Genomic DNA, 14,521 nt, shown 5'->3' with positions numbered 1-14,521 from the left:
TGTGGCAGGGAAAGGGTTATCCGTGGGCAGTGAAAGCATTGGTATTGCTGTCAATGTAGTTGTGATTTTTTACATTGAGCATGTAACGCTTCAAAAATGAGTTGTTTCATACATGTTTTTTTCTTATTTTTTGCTTTGATTGGTTTTGAATGGAAATTATAAAGAAATGAGATCTATAAAATAGAGATAAAGCATGGTGGAGTGACTGTCCGTGAGGTGTTCAAGAACCATGGAGATGTGGCACTGAAGGACGTGGTCAGTGGGCATGGTATGATGGGGTGGGGTTGGACTGGATCATCTTCATGTCATCCCCAACCATAATGGTTCTGTGATTGTGTAAATACAGCATGGTCCCCTTCAGTCTGAGCTCCAGTGAGGGTAAGAAGTTGGATTCAGCCTTAAGGCTGTTTTTGAGCTGCGCTTTTTAAATGAGACTGTAGGTGTTAGCAGAAGCTGTGTTTGCTTGACAGTGTTGTTTGGGGTCCCAGATGTGTGTCTAGTAGTCTGTCTTTAATCACCTCCATTTAAAGCCTTTATAGTGTTAAAACAAAACTGCCCCAAACAAACACAATGTGAATTAAGTGAGAAGGTAATTGATTGCTGTGCTGTTTTAAAGTCAGTTCAGGTTACTCCTGCATTTTCAACAGAAAGGCTTCTCTTAAGTTTGGGCAGTAGAAAAATCAAACAGAAGTGGATCCTTCTGCAAAAGAGAGGTCATTAGTGCTAAACACAGCTAAACAAGTGCCTAATTATGTTCAACTGTGTGATTCCACATGGAATATGCTAATGAACTTTTTTTTTAAAACAAAATCAATTAGAGATTGGGTTTTTCAAAGAAAGCAGTACATTCTTTCCCTTACATGCTCCAAACCCACACATTTGATTAACAGTACTTTTGGATAGTATATTATGAAATGTGTAGTATTAAGCAAGCAGCTTAGGATCATAGCTGTGGTTTCCAGGGGTATGCACAGAGCTGGGGTTCTGGTACAGGAATTAGATGCACATGTTCTCATGTGTAGTTGTCATTCATTAGAGAGAATGTATGCAAATATTTACATTTATACCTTAGATGTACTGTTTGATTGCTTTCATAAGGCATTATTCAGGGAAAACATTCCATGTGTTTTTATGGTAGGAAGCATGAACTTAGTGTTGCTCAAAAGAAAGCTGTGTAGGGGTTAGTTAGTCCTTTGTAGCCCATTCAGGATGAATTTCTGAGAACGAGGTCCTTTCCAGAAACCAAACTTGAGGTCTGATTTGAGGTTTTTGATGGTAGTACAGAGCATACTGAACCCGAAGGTCACCTCTTTCCTGTCCTTGCAAAATTGATGTATAAAACACAGCCATCTTGTGGTGCTTTCAGAAAGGCTGGCACATCAATTGTGCTGTCTGAAAGGAAGATACAAGCACTGCAGTCTTCATCCTCGCTTGTATGGGGCATAGCAAGGTGGGTGCCAATTGCTAGCAGTTGTCTCCTTATGTTTGTGGTGTTGCAGAGACACTTGGAGCAGAAAGGCATTTCTGGTTCCTTTGGGCACGTGTGCAGGGGCATGCAAGCATAATACACAGAAATCATTTTGCGTGGGAAAAGACACATTCTAAATCAGGTTAGGAGATTAATTTGTCTGCTCACAGAGTATGTATGCTGCTCATTTTGAGGCAGTAGGCAGCTATAAATTCTTCTTACCAGAGTCTTGTTAACCTTGTAGACAAATCAGAGGGGCTGCATGTTGCTGAACAGCTCTCCAGGCAGGCTGCTGAACTTCTTGCACTTGTCAGGGCAGGGAGAAGTGAGACAGCCTGTAGAAAACTCTTTTTCTTTTTTCCTGGCCTAGTGGTCAGCACAAAATCTGACTGGGATTCACTGCACTGGGAGCTCTAAGGGGTATGTTGGGGGTGGGGGGGGGGGGGAAGATGGAAGGCAGCGCTGAGGTTTCTCCTTTCAATGTAGTAGGTAAATTCATCCTCTAATTTACCTCATCTCCTATGTAAAAAAAAAAACATCAACAGCAAAACAAAACCCCCCATAGATTCCTTCTAATCACTGGAAGATTAGGCAAAAGCCCTTACAAAATACAAAGGATTAAGAGCAGAGCCCCAGCTGCTCCAGTTGCACCAAGTCTTCAGGCTGAGTTTTTTGTATCACCTCTCTTGTTTCTTACCCTAGGCCTGCCATGGAGTGAAAAGGAGAAAGCTGGCTTTGTGTCAGGAAGTTAGTAATGGCTCTGGGTTTATCAGTCACTCCTCTCTAACTACTAACCTCCATCTTAAGGGCGAGATGAATTGTCAGCATTTGCTAATCCAAATTCATCCTCATTTCTAAAGGTGAGCGCAGCTATAGTCCTATCATCAGCAAATTGGCATCTGTAAATGAAGGAGATGTTAGAGGGATGCCTTATTATTCTGAGCCCCATGTAGCTTGCCAAATCCAAGCAGGTGTTATGTTTGCTTGCTTCCATGGCCATGCAAGCTCTGTGAGCTCAGGGGAATAGCTGGAAATAAAATTATTCAGCGTCAGCTGAAATCTTCTAAGTGATTTTATGAGCAGTACTAATGTGAATAGCTTTGCGAGTACAATTTCCTTCTACCTCAAAATAATGTTTTACCTAAGGCCTTCTTTCTTCTGGGGAGTCGGAGGTGATGAACTAGTCTGACATTTTTCAGTTGTGTGAAATCTTTGTTTTTAAGCTTAAATACAAGGAAAATAATTTTCCAACTTGCCTAATGATGGGCAAATATGGATCCTGAAACTATTCAAAATGATCTCAAAATAGATTTAGAAGCTATAGTTCCTAACATGCGCTAGAAACAAATCCCGATTCTGATGCACACTGAATCAGTCCTTGAGCGTGTCAGGGAAGAATACCACTTTTCAAGTGAGTTTTGGAACAAATCCAGGGTGCTTGTGAGGTGACGTTTGTAGTCTGAGTGGTCTGTGTTATTCCAGCTGGCCCTATACTGGAAGTTAACTCTTGATTGCTGCCAGCTTCTTTCTTGAGAGCAAGTGGGTATCTGTAGCTTTGGTCAAAATAAAGTTGTTAGACATCCTGTGGATTGTAGATGCACTTCTGTCTCTTTCTGTTCTCAGTCCACAGCAAATCTAGCACGCTCTGATTGCAGATAGTCTCCTCAAGGGTTGTTTGCACCCCATTTCTGATCCTGTGGATCAGGGAATAGAAGTAATGTTCTTTCTGAAGGGTTGCAAGGCCGCTTACTTGTTCCTTTTGCCACTGAATAGATACTTTTCCTACTGTGTGTGTGGGTAGTTTTTCTTTTCTAAGAGAGTTGTTGGATATTATTTATTTATTTATTTTAAGTAGGAGAGGAAACTTGAAGTTGATTGTGGTCTTTGACATAGAGAAGTAAAGCTTTGAAGTCATTTTGTCTTTCTGAGCAACACTTTGTCATGCCAGGAAAGTCAAGTACTGAGCTTACAGTGGCACTGAATATTAAATATAGTCCTAAGGAAACTTCAGCAGAAGATAAAGGTGAGTACAAGTGGTGATGTGGAAGCTAAAATCAAACCCTTTGGAGTCTCATCCCTACATCATTCAGCAGAAGTGAAGGACTGTCACCTGCCTCAGTGCTCAATGCAGAGAACAGTATATATATATTTTTCTTTTCCTGCAGATGTATTCACTCAGTATCGAGCTAAGAAGGATCCTTATGTCAGATATCCTTTCCTGATTTAGTCTGGAAAGTGCAAAAGAGAGACGACACAATAGCTGCCACTTGGAACAAAATGCTTTGTTGAAGTTTGGAGTGTCACGATTTCAAAAGCTAATAGGCAGAGTTACATGAAACTAAAACCATGATGGATTTGGAGCCCTCAAAAAATGTTTGGCTGTTTCAAGTTCAGCTCCCCATCTACGTGAGCATGACTTTCAATAGGAAGGTGAATGCTGAACCTTATGGTAATTAAAGCCAGATTGAACAAAGCAGAGCCTGTGCTTCTTGTTATGTGACAGTGTAAGAGGATGGAGTTTGATCATGCAGAAATGCTAACTTCAGTGTGTTCTGTAGTTGATTTAGTGGCCAGGCCTATGGATAGGTGGATATACAGTCAACTTGCACAAAGCTAGGGAAAATTTTATCTGCCTGTCTGCTTTTTCTTCTGTTTCATAGTAAAATTCAAAAGGTAGGAAGAAGAAAGGAACAATAGACAATTAAAATAACTGTTCTGTGGAGGGAAAACATGGTCCTTGAGGTTAATTACTGTAGCAGTAGAACTTGCAAGGCCTTCAGTGGGGAGGCTGCTGGTAGCATAAACAGATCAGAGACAGGCTGCTGATTGAAGTGTTTGTTTATTCTTGTGGATGTTAAGAGGTCAGTAAGTAGAATTTACTCTGTGAACTCTACCAAAGCAATGCATTTTTTTAGGTTCAGCATGATGGTGATGTTAAGTGATTCCTTGATTGCAGTTCCACAAAGTCCAAGAGGACAAAAGTGGAAATTCATTTTGGTATTTAGAGCAGCTGCCTGATTGAAACTCTGAGGCAGGTAATGCCTTACAGATAAATGCTTAAAGAAAAGATTCCAAATGCTATAACTAAGCAGAAGAATGAAGTGGAGACCTGTCTGTAGTCAGACTTGGGCATTATTAAGTTGAGATGGATCATCCTCACAACTGGTACAAAAACTGTTTCGGAGGAGGGTTACAATCAATATTCTTCCTTGTGTTAAGCATCAGTGTCAACTCTGTAGGAGCAGTGACAGTATCAGGGGAGAAGAATCCGTGTCTCCTTTAATGAGGTTCATTAGGTGGCTGCATGGCAATCATGGTATAAATCCACTGATTTCTGTTTAAGTCTTTAGTCAGTGTGTTCTCTGGAAGCTCTGTTTCACCATGTCAGATTACCTGAGGAGAAATGAATTAATAATGCATCTAGTCTTGGACATATATGTTTAATGGATGATCTCACATCCTACCTTGGAGTCATACTGCAGGGAAGGCTGTGCTGTAATTGATCTTTGAGGTTTAACACTTGAAGAGGAAAATGTAATTGTGCTTACCTGAAATTTTCTTTAACTGCTAAGGTCTGGCAAGCTGAAGCTGAGTGAGTCACCTAGAACAGCAAAGGAAGTTGCTATCCAAAGCTTTGGTTATGGATCTGCGTGGTGTTGCAATTTTATTGTTTCTGTTGTTTTTCCCAATATTGAATTTGAGAAAATTAAAATAGATTTCCATGGACTATGGAAAAGGTTTTTAAGGAGGTGAGATCTTAAGTACGTGTAGATGGATTGTTCTCTACAGGCCAGGTAGTTCTTTTGGGTCAACGCTGCATCTGTATTGTTTAGCTATGGGAATGCCAGCAGGCTGAAGCACTGTTGTACTGAATCAGCAGGGGTGGCAATTTGGGGAGGATGGAGGAGGAACCTTTCCTGTCATACCTATTCGGAGTGTGCAATGATCCTGTTGTAGAAAGTTGCCCCCCCTCTCATAATGCTTTATGATTTTGCAAAAGCGTGAGAACTTCAACCTCGTAAATCAGCGTAGTCTGTTTGTATTTGGACAAGATCATTCCATATCATCCGTTTTTCTTGTCTCTTGTTCTTCCTGCATTCATATGTTCCAAGCAGTGGGAGTTTACAAGAGTTCCCTTGGGAAACTATTATGAGGTCCAATGAGTTGTGTTGTAAATTCTTGTTAATACGATACTTACGTTTTCCTTTAATTTCATGTTGTTCTTAGTCATGAGCTCATGCTCATATCTATTTATGGCCTAAACCTCCATTATCTTCTAGAAATCTAGTGATCTTGTGCTCTTCTCTTTATAAATCATGTTCAGTAATATAAAGATGACTGGAAGTTCAGTCTCTGGGTCTTCAGCAGTCATCATCTTTGTCCCTCCCCCCAAGCATCCATGTTCTCCCTGTTTCATTTGAAGATGACTGCTATTCCTGAGGAGAACAAATTCTGGAAAGAATTCTCCCTTCCCATACGTCTTGTTCACGTGAATGGAAAAGATTACATACGTAGAGATGGATACTGCTCAAATATGCCAAATATTTCTGAAGAGAGCCACGTTGGCTCTGTAGAAATACATAGATGGCATTGTGGTTCTAATTCTTTACTGGAACAGCCTGTACATCTGACTCACACAAATGTTATTGTTTAAAGAAATGTAGGATTGTTTCTGAAATATGTGCATTCGCTCTTTGACCATAAATCTCCTTTCAGTTCCGTGCTGAAGTAGATAACAGGAGAGACAGGTTTGATAAATAGCATCACTGATCCACTTCATTGTTTAGCTGAGATTTGTGGCAACCTTCACTTTATTCTTAGTTTTGAAAGGAAGGAAATGCGAAAGATGAGGATGAAGCTCTGTCTGTAACTTCTTCCTTAGCCTGCGGCTGTGCACAGATAAAATTACCAAGGGCAGCTGTAGTTCTGTCTGAACAGAGCTGTAGTGGTAAATAAGAGCAGCTCCCTCAAATGCGTATCCCTTACTTGTTATCTGCAGCTGATGGACTTGGCTACCGGGGACAAACAGAGGGCAGAACTTTCTTCTTTAGCTGCAGCCTGAGTTAAGATTGATGCTCTGTTACCTAACTGCTGGGTTTCTTATCCCTTCCTAGATAAAGGAATGAAATATTTGACCGCTCTTGTCAGTCTCATATAGAAATACTTTGAATAAGTATTAAGTGAACACAGTCTTTCTTGCTTTTGTTATGGTTCTGTGCCTTTCCCAGCTTGATTTTTACTTCTCTCTCTGCTTCCATTTTTAGATCATGTTTTATCTCTTATCCCTTTGATGTCTTTAATAACTGCCTCTTTTTCTTCACCCCCCTCATTTATTTCACTGTCTGCATCCTTTTTCACTTGATGCCTTCTTACCACATTTCCATTTTTGAGAAGATGTAAGGAATTTGCCAATTAGTCGATATTTACGAGGTTTTTACTTCTGGGCTTGCTGTGCCAGACGTGTATCAGTTGGGTATGGTCTGAATGGGAAGAGAGTGGCTGCTGTTATGTTGGCATTAAATGGAAAGATTAAATTTTTTTTTAAGCAATCCTTGTGTGACTGAAGCAAGCAGTCATCGCAGTGCAGTGTCGGTGACTCAATTGCTTCTCTTGTCTCTGTCTCCTTGTCCTAGCTCAGCTGCACTTGTGGCTGGGGACACTTCCAGCTCGGCCTCCTCCTGCCATGTGAAGTCCTGCGGTCACTGGGGCTGCTGCCTGCTGCCTGCAGGGCTCTGAAAAATGGCTCCTGCCAGGTTGTACTTCTTTGCCTTGCAAAAGCTCTGATCCGTAGGGAAGGAGCTAGAACTCACTGTCAGCAAGCAGATAACGTTGCTCTGATTTATACGCTGTTTGCGTCTGTAAAAGTTTTCTGTTGCAGCAGTGAATCTTTTGTGTTCAGTCTTCGTTTTTGGTTTGTTTTGAAGATTTTTTGACAACTTTTACCACCAGGCAACAGATCTTTTTTTTTTTTTTTTTTTTTTTTTTTTTTTTTTTTTGTCATGTGGTTCTGTGTTCTTGAATTATTCTAGCTTTGTAGGTTGACCAGAGTTGCATCTTAGTTAACTGCTTTTTGCTTTGGAGGTGTGAAACAACTTCTAATCTCCATAATAATGCTAGAATTATTATCTTTTAAAATTTAATACATACATATACATATTTCCCAAACTGTCAGATTATGTCATATGCTTTTTTTTTTTTTTTTTCTTACTGTGATGTAGAAATGATCTTGGATGGCTGAAGGTACAGCTTGGATCAGCAGTAATGCTGTGTGACAGCAGGAATATTTCATTTCTTGTTGTGACAGGAGTAACAATTGGTAATTGATAAGTGTGGGGGGAAAAAAGCTCTACCTGCATATAGGTATAGAAAAACTGTCATGTAGAATGTAATTAAAAAAAAATTGCTGTCCAAACAAAACAGAGGAAATTTAAAGCGCAGCCAAACTGGTGTTGCCATCAGAAGGAAAGCTTGCATATGCAGTACCAACCATTAGCTAAAGGCTCCCAGTGTCTTACATTTTTCTTTTCAGTTCCTTTAATGTCAGACAGGTGGAGGCCATCCTGCACTAATCATGCCTGTGCTCTCAGTTCTTGCTGGTGGTACCGCCTTCCTTCCAGCTGTTTCAACTCTGAAACAGATGCACATCGTATGTGAGTAAAAAACTGAAGTTGACAAAACTTCTGGAATTAAAAGAAAAAAAATCCTTTCTTGCCAAAATGAATCTACCTGAAGCATTTCTGTGCACAAACAACTAAACGAGCACGTGAGCACATATGTATGCTGCTCTAAGTCAGCCTTTATGTAAGCACGTTGCATCAGAGGAGCAGCAAGGGCCGGGAGCAGTAGCAGAGGAATGGGAGGAAGCGTAGGTATCGTGTGTACTTTTCTCTTTGACCCATTTAGGCTGCAGACTCGCATTTGCTTTAAGTCGATCCACGTGTAGGCTGCTGCTGACAGCTGTTCTCCTCGCCTCAGCCACGTTTTGCCGGTGCTGGGAGGTGCTTGCTGAGTTATGGGGAGCTGCTCCAAATGAGCACTGAGCTTTCGGTCAGGCCGATTGGCAGCAGGGTGGGTTCCCTGATCTCTATCGGCACGTGGCTGTAAAAATGTAGTGCTGGAGGGGGGAAGTGCTGCCTGCAGCAATAGCTTGGGCTTTGGCTTGACTTAAAACAGTCGTGATGCCTTCAGATGTCAAAGAATCTACCGACTGTTTCTTTGGGGTGTTCTAAGGTCTGCACTGAGTGTGGTTTTCCAGCTTTTAATAACAGAAGCGAAGGATTTTATTAGTAAGAAGTTCTTTCACCTCATTTAAAAAACAAAACAACAAACAAGGATAAGAAGCAGGCAAGCTGCTATCTGAAGATGATAGGGTGAGTTACCAGGTTAGGTACAGTCCAGGGATAGATTATATGGATTCAACTTTTAGTTGATGAACCCAGAATAGTGGATACTTGCATAATGGGGATGAAGGTAGAGCATTGCCACCTGCTCTCACGGGATTCCAGGAACTGAATGTAAGAAATTGGAGGAACTACTCACTGTGCCAAGTTTTTCAGAATTGTAAGGCAAATTAATTCAAATAGCCAGTTGCAGTGTATAAAAAGAGTCTGTCCATGTAGGAGTGATATCATATCATCAGGGAATGGAAACAAGGTTGAAGAGGAGGGTGGGGAAGTTCCATGGGCACTTTGGAGGCTGGTGTTAGCATTGATGGAATACAAGGGCCAGTTTGGAGAGAATGAATGAATACACAAAATACAGATAAGTGCTGGGACAAGAAGTTAACAGCAGATTTTCTGGGTGAAAGAAGAGTAGCTGAGTATCAAATATTAAGAAAGGATTGAGGCAGCAACCAGCGTCTGAATTTTTAAGCCATTAACTCTAATGGTACCTGCTGCTTCTCTGTAGCTGAATGCATGAACGTTTGAGACATGGTGAGAGGACTGTGCCAGGATGAATGGGAAGCTCTGCCTGGTGGTCGGGGTGCTCTCAGGGAGGCCAAAGGGATGCATGTTGTCAGCAAGCAAGAACACCGAGCACAGGTCTCTGCGTGGAGGTGGTCTGGTTCTGGCCGCAAGAGGAGAAAGTGGTGGCATCGATCTAGCCATCATGTTAAATCACATTTCTTATGGGCAGTTAGGTGTTAAGGGGTGTAACTCGTGGCTGTCCTTAGTAGAATCAGAGTTGATAGTGTCCTTGGTCAGTGCTGCTGCAGTGCCCTGCTGAGCTGCTGCTGCTTCTGTTGCTCATTGGCTGTTTTCAGTACTGGCGATGCTCTGTGCGAGTGCTGCAGTCATCGCTGTGGTTTCCTCTTTTCTTCTCTGCATTGTTTGTTTTTTTAAATGTTTTTCTTGTCTTTGATCATGGGACCCTCCTCTTGATTAGGCTTCTGGGAGCAGCCTTCATAAACGTTACTGATGGTGCTGCGCTTTCCCCATTGTGGCTTTGTTTGTTTGACTTATTTATAATACAAATAGCATAGAAGCCTGGCATGGAGCAAAGAGCAGGAAATTCATTCAGGCTTTGAGCTGGGACTTAGAGAAACTGAAAGATATGACAAAGCATGCGGGGATGCCCACACATAAGAGCTGCTTTTTTTTCCCTTTCTAGGGAGCTCTTCTGGTGAGCTTTATTAAAGCAAGAAAATAAAAGGAGTTAAACCCAAATGCAGAATAAAATCTGCACATAAAATTCAGTGAGTGCAGTAATTCAGCTTCTGGAAATGAATACTTGAGCAAAAATCACCCAAAACATTTCTTTTAATAGAATCTAGTGTTTGTTGCCATAACAATTCCTTCTGCAGAAAAGGATTAGTGCAGTTAATGTGACTCCATTGCCTGATTCAGGTACTGTTAGCTGCCAGAGCCCCCAGAGCAAATTGCAGAAGGGGAGGAAATCTGTATGCCTTGATTTTGTTGATGCAGTTTAGTATTGTAATAACAATTCATTTAAGCTCTGGCTGTGCACTGCCTGTTATTTCCCTGGAAACTTCTTGCTGAAAAAAGTACTACCTGGAAATAGCAGCATTAGTCTTTGTCAGTCTGAGGGAAGGGCTGCAGATGAGCAGGCAGAAGCCAGATGAGAGTAATATGTAGCTGCAGCTACTTGACATTACTGACTTTTAAGAGATCCAAAAAAAGGTATGATCCCTGTAGAACAGTGGAAAAGAACAAGATGTTTCTGTAGTAACGAGATCATAAAAGAAAGAAAATTGCTTGTAAAGGATGGATCTGATTTTTGCCCCTTTTCTGAAGAACATAAGCTGCGGTTTTGCTCCCAACCTCTTCTTGTGTAAGTGTTTAATATTGCCAGGTTTTTCTTCACATCTATTTTTGCGGCAGCTTCTATATTTTGTTCTGGAATTACAGCAGTTTTCTCAGCCCAAAGAATGGGAAATTTCTGAAACAAATGGTTAACAGGGTTCAGCTGTCCTACCTGAACCTTAAGTCTTCTGTGCCAGCTCAAAGTGTTGAGGTTGGCATCAGCTGAGAAGACAACTGTGTTCCTTCCTGCATGCTGGGAGTTAAGTGGATACAAGCATGTTTTTAGTGGGCTTGGTCCTAAAAACAGAAAAGGGCCTTTTATTTTTTAGATGATGATTTAGGAGTGTGATAAAGTTTACTACTTGGTAGCCTGGGGATTTGATTTTGTGTGATCTCACAGAAATGCAAGCTGCTTTTTGTCTCTTGTCCTTTCCTTTTTGTGTTCCCCACCCTGCCCAATGGTGTGATTTGCCTTAGAGAAATAAATGGCAGCAGCTTGGTATTTCTGTTGTTTCTAGACCTCTTCTTCCTTCTCTCTTTAAAGGAAAATATTTCTTTCCTGTAAGACCCTAGAAAGGCAACCAATATTGCATGCTGCTGACAGCACAAGTGAGGGTACCTAACTGTTATATTTTTAATCATTCTACTGGATAAAATGGATGAGAAAGTCAGGAAGTTGTATTTTGCTTTATGACCTGGAGCATGATGTGGTTTAAAGGCATGTCAATTCTTTTCCATCCACTAGAACAGTTCAGTTCATTTGATGAGTTTGTAACGCTGCGATGTAATCTGGTGTACACTGGGTTGAACAGATTGCTAATAAATTGTGTTGCAGTGTTGGATATTCCTACTGTTTTGGCTGAGACCATGAGGCTTAATGCGTTCTTGTGGGTAGCTGGAGCAACTAGCTGCACGCTGGGACCATATGGTCAGACCGGCAGAATGGGCATCAGCCAGCATTTAGGGCTGATGGAAGCCATGCTGGTAGTGTAGAGCCAGCTGTAGGGGCAGTCAGGAGAGGAACAAGAAATAAAAGGTAAGAAAATGCCACCCAACTAGCGAGGAGCAGTGGGAGCAGAAGTACGTTCCAGGTCTGGGGGGCATGATGCATATTGTAGGTTTGCTGGAGGGGGTTACTTGTTGAGGATTGGTGATGTGAGCGCGTATTTGGTCTCAGTTTGTATTTTCCTTTGTAACTGGAGTATTGGATAGAGAATTTATATTGATCAGTTATTTCCTTAGCTCCAGTTTCTCTCACGTGTGAACATCTGCTCTTCAGATGTCAATTGCTGGATTGATCGTTAAACAAAATTTCTCAGTTGTGGAAGTGTCAGATCACTGAGATTGGCAGAAAGGACTGGAAATCACAACCAATATACTTTTGATCCCAGTTACTGAGGCAATAACCATCCAATTGATACTTGCCTTGTCCTGGCAGTTACCTTTTAGGTGGAAGCACTTCTTGTATCTGTGGAGGAATCAGGGTATGAAATACGAGGGCTGCTCCAAAAGTAATGCCTCCTATTTTATTATGTTGACCCATGACACTGGAGGCAGATGGCGGTGGCATGGCAGTAGAGGATGAACCTTCCCACCAGTATCCCTCTACGTTTTGTTGCTGTGTGACAGATGGCAGCAGAGAGGCAGTCTGACAAAATGGCGCTTAGCATGGAAGCGTGTATGAAGCAAAGGTGTGTCACTGAATTCCACCATGCAGAAAACGTTTCATCCATTGGCAATCGTCAATGCTTGCTGAATATTTTTCGAGACCAAACAGTGGATGTGAGCACAGTGAGGTGATGGGTGATGGAGTTCATCAGTGGTGGCAGTGGGTCACCTCTGCTGGTGCAGATTGTTACGACTGCAGCATGGAGGCTCATGTTCATTGCTGGCAAAAGTGCATAGCTGAAAAATTATGTATTGTAGCTGATATTTAGCTCTATTTAATAGTGTTATTGTGCTCTTTGTATCTGTTGCAGTTTCCATGGAAATAGTTAGGAATTACTTTCAGAGTGACCTATGTATCTTGTGTTCCTTGTGCGGAAATCCTGAACAATTAATATTATTAACTTTTCCAGGTGTGAGTGGCTTTTTGTATTTTTTTTTCTGTTGCATAAGATAACAACAAAATAGAAGTTTGTTGTGTAAAATTAAGAGAGATGGGGAAAAAAATACAGTGTATCTTTTGATCTTTCCTTGGTAAATAGGAGGCTGGTTACAACATGTAAATATTTATCTTTGATGCTATACATAGTACCTTCTCCCTCTCCTGTAACAGATAAGGACAAAACCAAGTTAGTCATAGAGATGCACATCACTTCTAAGACACTTTTTGTTCTAAGTTCTTCATTTGGAGATCGATGGCATTATCACAGTTGGTTTATTCTTGCTTTAACTGTATGAATGCCTTAATACTGCAGAGCAGCTTCAGAAACAACCAGCGCACAGAGTTAAAGCATTCAGTGGTCTGCTGAAGGTCAAATGAAACACTTAATGAAATAACATTTCCTAAGTGGATGAGTAGCAGTCTGGGCTCTCTGATCTCCTTGGTATTTGTCACTAGACAATAACTGGCCACCCCTAAAGTAATTGCATTTAAAATATTGATGCTGGATGAAAAGCTCAGCTAAAAAACCTGTATTACTCAAACAAGCGTACTATTTACTTAGGATGAATTATGATGAATTATGCTTCAACATTTGAAATTATGAGAAGGTTAACTACTTAGAGAATATCAATGATAGCTTGGAGATGGGACCAGTTAGTGGGAAAGATTGCTTAAGCAAAAACATCAATTTCAAACATTTTTCTCAGTGTTGTTCTTTTCTCCTCTGGTATGTTCTTTGTTTCTGGAGTGCCTTACAAGGTGTGCAACTCTATCTGTGTGAGAATGGAGTTTCTGGGAGAAGGAGTGCTGTATGAATGGCTGGGACGAAAGCCTTGTAGATGCTGTGTGTTTGCAGCTCAACTGGATTCTTCTCTGGTGTGTGCCCAGGACTGCATCAACTGCTGCTGTTCTAGTGATGACATGGCAAGCTTGCTCATCAGTGCTTGCCCAATGATTGCATTATATTGGACCCACTCCCTTGTGGGGCACACCATTGTGGAGCTGGCTCTGCTTACCAGTTCTGCTGTTAGCCCAAGAAACATTCAGGAGTGCAAGTGGCTCAGCATTCGCATAGGAGCTTCTGCTTTTATGCTTTTGCGAAAGCTCTTCTCAAGTGTTCTCCACATCTTACTTTACTCTTTTTTTTTTTTTTTTTTTTTTTTTTTTTTTTTTTTTTGAAACTATGACATCAGAGCCCCAGTTCAGTGTGTGCTGATGTTAGTGGAAAAACTGCTCACTTGATGGGCTTTGGATTACTCTTGAGTAGCTTACTGTGCCAGTGCCTCCTGTGGAAGATGACATACCCTTCCTGTCATTACTTCTTCATCCGAATGGGTTCTACTTGGTTGCTCAAAGTGACTTAGAGGAGATCTCTCTGACGATTGCATTAATTGCTGTGTGTGCTGAGAGCAGAAGCTGCAGCTTTCTTGTAGATTCTGTTTGTCTGGAATTTTACTGACCCTGGTTGGGTTTCTGGAGTCGCTCTTTATTAAAGCCAAATTGAAACGGCGCTTTAGCAGAAGGTTGTTCAGAGGTTAAATGTTTCACTGTGTTATTAGTGATGATTATAGGGGAATTTGCATAAAATTAAGAAGTGCAGTGTTTGTGGGTGTTACTTGGGTGAGCATCGTGCAGTCGTTCTCCATAGGAAAGGTGATGGAGGCACAGGGCCGGCTTTGTGCC

General features: G+C 41.3%; 1 protein-coding gene across 1 annotated transcript in view; it reads left to right on the top strand.

The window, feature by feature from the left end:
- Positions 1–14,521, top strand: part of BRF1 (BRF1 general transcription factor IIIB subunit) — a gene marked incomplete at both ends in the record, with an annotated part of 159,671 nt that overhangs the window by 24,442 nt on the left and 120,708 nt on the right. The window lies entirely within an intron of this gene.

This window comes from Tetrao urogallus (assembly GCF_951394365.1).
Source record: "Tetrao urogallus genome assembly, chromosome: 6".
Taxonomy (NCBI): domain Eukaryota; kingdom Metazoa; phylum Chordata; class Aves; order Galliformes; family Phasianidae; genus Tetrao; species Tetrao urogallus.
This window is presented reverse-complemented; position numbering and strand designations above follow the sequence as displayed.